Below are 9,720 nucleotides of genomic sequence, written 5' to 3' on the forward strand. Positions count from 1 at the left end.
CAAAACGATTGTGGCAGTCAGCAATTTTCCGCACGACGTAGAAATCAGTGGTGATGTGGTCGAAGTGTAACTCTAAACTTACATTTTTACACTTTTTTTTGTTCCCGAATAAAAGTGCTAACTATCGAGGAGTTAAGCTTTGAGACAGGAATAAACAAGATTCAATATTGGAGCTAATTACTTACATTTCCATTAGATTAACATTATTTTGAGTATGGATATTGTTTGCGATTTGCATTTTTTTTCTTTTTGCTCCAATTATATAGAATCATAGAATGCACAGAAGGAGGCCATTCGGCTCATTGAGTCCGTGCTGGCTCTCTGCAAGAGCAATCCAGTTAGTCCCAATCCCCTGCCCTTTCCCCGTAGCCCTGCAAATATTTTTCCAAATAAGCATCATTTGAACTTATCAGGAAGACTGAAGCCATCATTTTCAGCACCCCCCCCCACCATAAACTCCGCTCCCTCTCCATTAATTCCACCTTGCTCCCCAGCTATTCATTCAGGCTGAACCAGACTGCGCAAAACCTTGGCAATATTTTTGACCCCGAGCTGCCTTTCAAATCCCACATCCTATCCATCATCAAGACTGTCTATATCCATCTGTGCAACATTGCCGCTGTCTTTCCTCCCTGTGCGTCTCCACTGTTTAAACTCTTATCCATGCTTCTGTCATTTTTCGACAAGATTACGGCATTGCCCTCCTTGCCAGCTTCCCATCCTATGCCATCCACACAAACTTCAACTTGCCCAAAACACAGCTGCCCATATCCGTTCCTGCACTAAATCCCGCTCGTCCATCACTCCCGTCCTTGCTGACCGATAGTGGCCCCTTCTTCCCTAATGTATCGAGTTTGAACTCCTCGCTCTCATCTTAAAATCTCATTATGGTTTTGACCCCCCCCTCACCCACCTCCATCTAGAATCTCTACATTTATATCTCCTGCCCACTTCAATCCTCTAGCTCTGGCCTTTGCTGTGTATACCCTCCCTTCACCCATCCATTGGTGGAGAGCCTTCTGCCACCTCAGTGCCCTACTCTGTGGAATTCCCTCCCTAATGGATCACTTTTCCATCACCCTCTTCTCCTTTAAAAACATTCTCAGTGCCCATCTTTCAACTAGGCTTTCAGTCACAGCTCCTAATTTCTCTTTCCATGGCTCAGTACCTGTTTTCCTCTCTACTTCCATTTATGAAGTAACGTAGACCTTTTTTTTAAAAGTTAAAGGCACTTTATAAATGCAAGTTGTTGATGTTGTTATGAGCCGATGCAATTTGGTTTGATTCCCACCCAAACAGGGATTATGAAATAGAATGCAATATAAGTGTTATATTGATCAGCTAATGGAATACAAACACAAGTGAACAGCGGCAATGTAAACTAAACATAGTGGCGATCTGCAAACACTTGTGTGAGGCAAATATATAGATAGCATCAACCTTGGAATGGAAAACTGATCTTAGCAGCAGAACAAAATGGAATGGAAACTCAATCATGACCAGGAGGATGAATATTGACCATGAAAATCATAACTGGACAATGGCGATGATGAGGGGGAAAAAGAATTAGATGAAGGCGAGTTGCAGCCAGGAAGACTATTGCACCAGTGAGATGGACAAGATGTTGAGTTAAATGATTAATCTGGCCCCTGAACAAACAGTCCTGTTCTATTATTCACAATACAGTGGCCCATTCAGCACCACGCCCCCCCTTATCATCCACTGCACCTCAATTACTGTGCATAGCCATCAATCTGTCCACTGTTACTTTAATATGTCCCTTTTCAAATTAATCTCTCGACTACATTTAAATAATCTGATGCCATTTAATTTCCCTACAAATGAACTCTGTATGTGGGACTACTGTTTGGTATCACTGTACTTCCCTTTGCTGTCCTAATCTACCTATCCATCAGTTCAATGCCTCTCTGGGAGCAGTAAGAATGATGGTAGACTGCTGATCCTTAATGGGAGCCTCATGGGCTGGACGTGGCCCTGTACCTCTTGGTGCAACGGCTCGGAGCACTTTTCATACTGGGCTAGCTGCCAGTTCCTGCCCACTAATTGGCACTTCAGTCCTTTGAGGTGGGGCGGCCAGATGTGGCATCATCTTGAGAGACAGCTATCTCATCTGTGCTTTCTCCTGCCAGGCAAGGTGCACAGCCACCCTCCGAATGCCACACAGGGCAAACCTAACTGCACTCATGTCATGCAATAGCATGCCCACTTTCCCAGCCATCAAATAGGGGATTACATCGAGTTACATCGAAACTGCAGCACAGAAACAGGCCATTCGGCCCAACTGGTCTATGCCGGCTTTTATGCTCCATCCGAGCCTCCTCCCTCCCTACTTCATTTAACCCTATCACGATACCCTTCTATTCCTTTCTCCCTCATGTGATTATCTAGCTTCCCCTTAAATGCATCTATGCTACTTGTCTCAACTACTCCTTGTGGTAACACATTCCACAGTCTTACCACTCTTTGGGTGAAGAAGTTTCCCCTAAATTCTCTATTGGATTTATTAACAACTATTTTATATTTATGACTTCTAGTTTTGGACCCCTCTACAAGTGGAAACATTTCTCTACATCTACCCTATCAAACTATCATTATCTTAAAGACCTCTGTCAGGTTACCCATTTCTAGAGAAAAGAATTCCAGCCCATTCAGCCTTTTCTGATAAGGATATCCTCTCAGTTCTGGTATCATTCTTGTGAATCTTTTTTGCACCTTCTCCAATGCCTCTATATCCTTTTTATAATAAAGAGACCAGAATGGTGCACAATACTCCAAGTGCGGTCTAACCAAGGTTCTTTACAACTTTAACATAACTTTTTTGCTTTTCAATTCTATCCCTCTAGAAATGAACCCTGGAGCTTAATTTGCCTTTTTTATGGCCTTATTAACCTGTGTCACTACTTTTAGTGATTTGTGTATCTGTACCCCCAGATCCCTTTGCTCCTCTATACCATTTAGACTCTTATTATCCAAACAGTATGTGACCTCCTTATTCTTCCTACCAAAATGCATCACCTCACACTTTTCCAAATTGAAATTCATTTCCCAATTACATACCCATTTTGCAAGTTTATTAATGTCCTCTTGCATTTTGACGCTTTCTTCCTTTGTATTAACTACACCGCCCAATTTGGTGTCGTCTGCAAATTTTGAAATTGTACTTCCGATTCCTGAATCCAAATCATTAATGTAATTTGTGAACAACAGTGGTCCCAGCACCGATCCCTGTGGAACTCCACTTCCCACCTTTTTCCAGTCTGAGTAGCTACCCTTAACCCCTACTCTCTGGTTTCTGTTTTGTAGCCACCTTGCTATCCATTCGGCCACCTGTCCCCTAACTCCACATACTCTGACCTTGGTCATGAGTTTACATTGCGGTATCTAATTGAAGGCCTTTTGAAAATCCAAATATGTTACATCTACTACGTTACCCTTGTCTACTCTTTCTGTTACTTCTTCAAAGAATTCAATAAGGTTGGTCAAGCATGACTTTCCCTTCTGAAATCCATGCTGACTACTCTATTATATTTCCGTTCTCTAGATGGCTTTCTATTACACCTTTGACTAAAGATTCCATTATCTTTCCGACTGACATGTGCCCACAGGCACAGTTTCATGTCTCCACACCCTATCTTTACACCTCTCACTTATTCTCACTCTACACAGCCTTAGTAAAGGTTGATAAATATTTAACACCTATTTGGAACCTTTAGAAAGACACAAACAATATCTGACCCCCTCCGCCCTCAACCCCACTAAATATGTGGCCATTTTTCTTTAAGAGGTTGCATCCTTATAAATGTGAGCTACAGCTTTTCAAAACTGCATGCTTTTAACATTCAGGGGCCCTCTACGTAATTGCACACCTTGTGGAAGTCACCAATGGTGCGCGGAGCACTTTTAAACTACATTCATGAGCTGGGCTTGCAGATTTCAGCGAGAGCAGCTCTTCAGAGTGCCGGTGAATGTGACAGGCTGCGTACCTGCTTGTTGCTAGCAACACTTATGAATTAGCCCTGGAGAATTTCGAGGCAATTTGGCTTGAATGGAGGGTGGATCCACTTGCAGATTTATGGAATATATCTCCAGGCTTCACAGCATCATTAAGACTCTTAGGGAGGCTCGAGAGAGTAAACCCAGACTGTAAACTATTGGGTCTAGGGGTGCCTCATACTCAAAATGTCATTGTTATCTCCAGTGATTACATGCTAGTGAGGTTAAGTTCAAGGTCAGGTACAAAAGATGTGCAATACTTTTGAGGAATGACCTAAATTAAATTTACATGGTCTACAGAAGGGAAATACATCGGATGTCTGGTCAAGGTCCTAATGCATCAGTGGAGATTACCATAGAAAAGCTCATGTCTTGACTCACTGTCACAAATTCTTCATTGTTTTTGTGCTGTGAGCAATTGCCAGCACCAATTTTCTGTGTCCTCTGGCTTTATTGGTGTCTATTTTTGCACCATATTGTTATATAATCAAATATGCAAAATATAATTGACTTACTTTAAAGAAGAAAGAAAGCCTTGATGGGAGAAGGCAGTATTTTCAGCACAAAGTGCCCCATATGTCTGCATAATAATTTTAATAAATACATAGTGGGAGACACCTTCAAAGCAATGCATCTCCTCTTTCATATTTATTTCCTTATAAAATAACCTTACATTATGGCAAATCTAGGATAAAAGTAACAGTTCTGGGAAAGGAATGCTGAAAATAGAACTCATGTGTCCTTGCTAGATAATATCATGAGATGCCAGTAAAATTGTTTTTTTGCTAAAAATTCCATCCTTAGATCAGAGTTCCAAGATAGGTGCAATTGGATTAAAGACCATTTCTGTAGCGAATTTGGAATCTGATCAAAAGTTGAAGAGACCTGTTAGGAGTTTGTGTTCATATACAATAGGATTACTGCCTTCCAGCACTTTTACAGGACAGACTGGGGCTCTTTTCTCAAGAAAAGAGAAGACTGTGGGGTGACCTGATAGAGGTCTTTAAGATTATGAAAGGGTTTGACAGGGTAAACGTAGAGAAGATGTTTCCACTTGTGGGGGAGACCAGAACTAGCGGCCATAAATGTACGAGAATTAGAACGATACAGAGAAGATTAGCATGGACCCTGCACAAGGATGACACGCAAATTCGTGAAGCGTTCCATTTTTTTTGGCGGGAGTAACTATGACTCTCTTACTTCAGTAAGAGAAATCCTCTGGTTACAAAGCTGTGACACTCTTGAATTCTCGGTCACAGTTTGTCGTACCTCCATGTGGTCCCGCTGGAAACAACATGAATTTGTTGGCTAAATCGACTGCTCAAAGAATTCAAGATGGTTAAGGTGATCTGCGGAGATCAAATCCCCAGTAGGGAAGGAGAAACAAACCCTCTAAAAAACAAATTCGACGACCCCCAGGGGTTCATCAAAACTGGAAGGGACGAGGACCGGGCAAACAACCTCCCCGCCACTGAGTTACCAGTGACCCTTGGTGAAAAATACATCAGCTGGACTACCGCTAGACCTCTCCCTACGAGGCAAGCAACTAAAACCTCATACACACAAACTAGTGAGGATTACTTCATGATAATAAGACCAATCCAAGTGCCCAATAGAAAACCTACCCCGGTTGTTAAAGACTGAGAGAGGGGTATAACAATTGGTGAAGTCAAGACAGAGAGTGAGGAAGAGCAACCTTCGGGACTAGAACCCCGAAAGGAAATGCCAACCATTAAAAGCAGGATCATTTATAACTCGGGCCTCAAAGTCTCACCTAAAGAAAACAATACAGAGAGCGAAAAGACCAACAACGGGGACCCAGAAAAGGAACTAATTGAAAATACATACTGCGAGGGTATTAGAATCGAACCCTCAGTAAATCCTAACCAACAGAGAGAAGTAAACATCCACTGTCCCATAGAGAGCCTACTTTGCATTCAATGTAAAGAGTACTTTCAGTCCCACTCATTGTTTAAATCGCATATGAAAGTCAAACATCAAGTAACTAAAATAACAACATGTAACAAGTGTGGACGAAGAGGAGATTACCAGTCCATAGCAATTGGCACTAGAAATCCTACAAATCTTTATGGACGCTTAGTTAGGAGTGAAAAGTAGACTCTAGTGGTTAAATGTAAGGAATCTTACAACACCAGGTTATAGTCCAACAATTTTATTTTAAAATCACAAGCTTTCGGAGATTATCTCCTTCGTCAGGTGAGTAGTGAATGAGAGCTTCTCAAATCGCATATCTTATATTAGGCTGGGACACCATCACACCAATCAAAGGTGTCGTTGGTGTTCAGACAGGTTAGCCACGGAAAACAGTAGGTCCCAGTATGCTGAATACACATTGTGTCAAATTACACAATTAGTGGTTAAAGACAACACTAATAGTCTATCTCAGTTCCCCTGTTATACTTATTGTTTAATTAAAGTTTTTGTTGTTAGTAGTACAAATGTAAATGATTAATGTACTTTACTGTGTTTCTTTGGCAGGATAATTTGTTGTTACATTCATTAAAGTAATTAAATGCACAAACATCGATGATGACATGGGTACTAGGCATATATTGCCACTAGCCTATCGACCAATAGACCCGGTTTGCTCAATGTATGGTTGGACTCCAACGCTTGGTGAAATTTTGAGACTCAGTGATAGGACTTTCCCATAACAACGGCCCCCTCCTGCTCCTCCCCACCCCAATACCCGCTGCCCCCCCTTGGCTGTTGTGTAACCGGATTTTACCATGTGGACAAGCCATGTAAATACTCGAAACAGACACTCATGCAATGGAATCATGTTCCACGAGTGTGTCTAAAATAGTCACTAATAAATCCAATGGGGAATTCAGGAGAAACTTCTTTACCCAGAGAGTGGTTAGAATGTGGAACTCGCTACCACGAGGAGTAGTTGAGATGACTAATATAGATGCATTCAAGGGGAAGCTGGATAAACACATGAGGGAGAAAGGAATAAAAGGATATGTTGATGGGGTTAGATGAAGAAGGGTGGGAGGAGGCTCCAGTGGAGCATAAATGTGACATAGACCTATTGGGCTGAATGGCCTGTTTCTGTGCTGTACATTCTATGTAATTCTATGATGTATTTCCTAATACTGTTACAACTCTGGTTGCCCAAGTTGCGACTTTTTGTGGCTATTGTTTTGTTTCTTGATTGAAGTTGGAAAAAGCTTATTGAACACTATCAGAGGTACCTCAGTGAAGGCTCTTGGTCAGCCCATTGTCAATTCCTTGAGCTTTAAAAAAGTAACTGAAGCTTCAGATGTATTAGGAACCTCACACTATTTAAGATGCATGTGAACTATTGTTTTAACCTTGAAGAACTTTGTTGAACTGTTGATAGTAGGCATTGAGTTACACACCAAAAAGCTTGAGAAACAGTTTGCAAAAATATCAAAAGGAACTGAGCTACAGAATGGAGTTCACCAAAAACACTGGACCTTTGGACTGTTATACTACCTACACAAGCTTTGATATTGAAAATCTATATAAAATATTAAAAATCTTATGTCTTCACTTCCTGTTGTCACGTTTTGATCACACATTGCTTCAAGTTTTTCTATTATAAAGTCCTATGCCCATATAAAGTTGGCACGCTGTAATTGCACCCTCCCACTTGTGGTGACACTGCAGTGCCACAGTTTTAGCATCTCCCAGCTCCTCAGCCTGTAGTACAGAGAAACTCCTATGGATCCAACCAGCTCCACTTCTTTGCTTTCCAAGTTGCTGTAGGTTTTGGTATTCAACCATAAATAAAAGCAAAATATTAAAAAAAAATAAGGGCAGAATGTATAACTTTGAAATGGGGACTGAAGAATTACCTCTGCACACTCTGGTCCAATTATCCTTAGCCATCTGGCCTCACTACATTTAGTCTTCATGCTCCGTGTGCAACGCCAAAGTAGATCGACGAGCATTTGTTTAAAGGATTGCCGTTTAATAAAAATGTTTTTGCAATTCTGACTAGAGCCTTCTACAAGTTGCATTTTTAATGCTAGTGATAAGGAAATTCAGTGACCTTGCAGCAAAAAACTGCAGATATATGAAATGTGATCAATTATTGTCAAACACACCAATGTGCAAGGGATTTACGATTTTAGCCCTGCAGATCATACTAATTAAACCTTCTTGCCCATCTGCTTTACTTCCTAGCGTTAATTCCTCCTTCTTACTGTAATGAAATCAGAGACCATTCAATCCTTTCTGTTTACAGTTCTTAAAATGCATTCAGCAGCTTTGCACTTTAACCTCCTCCACTAACACTATCTGACATATAAAAGTCGCTTGCACAATTACATCCGCTTGACATATAAAAGCCATTTAGCTACTTAATAAGTTGAGTTCACAGGAAGAAAATGACGTAACTGATGTTCTAAAGATGATCTTGGCCCCTATAATTAATGCAAATAAATATTACCAAATCAACTTGAATAGTTAATTATAGTAATTAGTTTTCTACGGTTCACACAATTTCCTTAATAACATGTTTGCACTTTTGTTGTTTGTTATGCAATAATTATCCCCAATAAATCTGTGTTCCATTTTCAGAATCATCCAGAACATTTATCATTATATTTCTTGAGGTCTGTCGAAGTTTACTTCTACAATAAACCAAAGGCTATTTGTTTTGTGACAACCTCCATTATTCAGTTTGCGAGCGCGTGTGTGTACGAGATGTAATGTGGCGGGGAGGTGACGGACACTTGTGGTTCTCATGGCCTTAGATTGCTAGTCCACCTTTCACCAAAGAGAATTGGAAGTTGTAGTTGAAGTTGGAAGTTTGCACAGGTTCAAATAAAATTGTGCCAACTTTCATCTGCTATGGGCTCTAAGTCTACAGATTGACATTTTTTTTGGTTAAACCACTGTTTGATGATGGTAAACCATGATTTTTATGGATGTCTCTTTTTGCATTGAGCTGCCCAGCCAGGATGGCCCATGCAAGTACTTTATTGCATGGCCAAAATAGGGCACCTTTGCCTTGATCCTCACCGTCAACCTTTTAAAAAATTATTCGTTCATGGGATGTGGGCGTCGCTGGCAAGGCCAGCATTTATTGCCCATCCCTAATTGTCCTTGAGAAGGTGGTGGTGAGCTGCCTTCTTGAACAACTGAGTGGCTTGCTAGGCCATTTCAGAGGGCAATTAAGAATCAACCACGTTGCTGTGGGTCTGGAGTCACATATAGGCCAAACCAGTAGGTTTCCTTCCCTAAAAGACATTAGTGAACCAGATGGGTTTTTACAACAATCCAGTAGTTTCATGGCCACCATTACTGATACTTGTTTTTTTTATTCCAGATTTTTATTTAATTAATTGAATTTAAATTCCCCAGTTGCTGTGGCAAGATTTGAACTCATAACTCAGGATTACTAGTCCAGTAACATAACCACTATGCTACCGTACCCAACAAAGCTCCACCTTCACATCCAACTCTTGAATATTTAAAACACTGAAGCATTTAGCTGTCCTGGGTACCTGAAGGTCCTAATGGTAACACCAAATTTCAAAGCCCTGACCCTTTTCCCATCACTAACCTTCAGCATCTATCTTGTTGCACCAAAGAGCTTCATACGAATGATTGAAGATTTTTGCTCAGTTTCCACTTTTTTTTAAAAATGCCTTTCTTTCAAGATGACACCAGGAACCTTCCATTGAAATGATTCCATTTTATCCCAATTTG

General features: G+C 40.8%; 1 pseudogene; it reads left to right on the plus strand.

The window, feature by feature from the left end:
* The first annotated feature begins 5,086 nt into the window (after window positions 1-5,086).
* On the plus strand, window positions 5,087-5,187 carry LOC137335038 (U6 spliceosomal RNA; annotated as a pseudogene).
* Window positions 5,188-9,720: the final 4,533 nt, after the last annotated feature.

This window comes from Heptranchias perlo, chromosome 18 (assembly GCF_035084215.1).
Source record: "Heptranchias perlo isolate sHepPer1 chromosome 18, sHepPer1.hap1, whole genome shotgun sequence".
Taxonomy (NCBI): Eukaryota; Metazoa; Chordata; class Chondrichthyes; order Hexanchiformes; family Hexanchidae; genus Heptranchias; species Heptranchias perlo.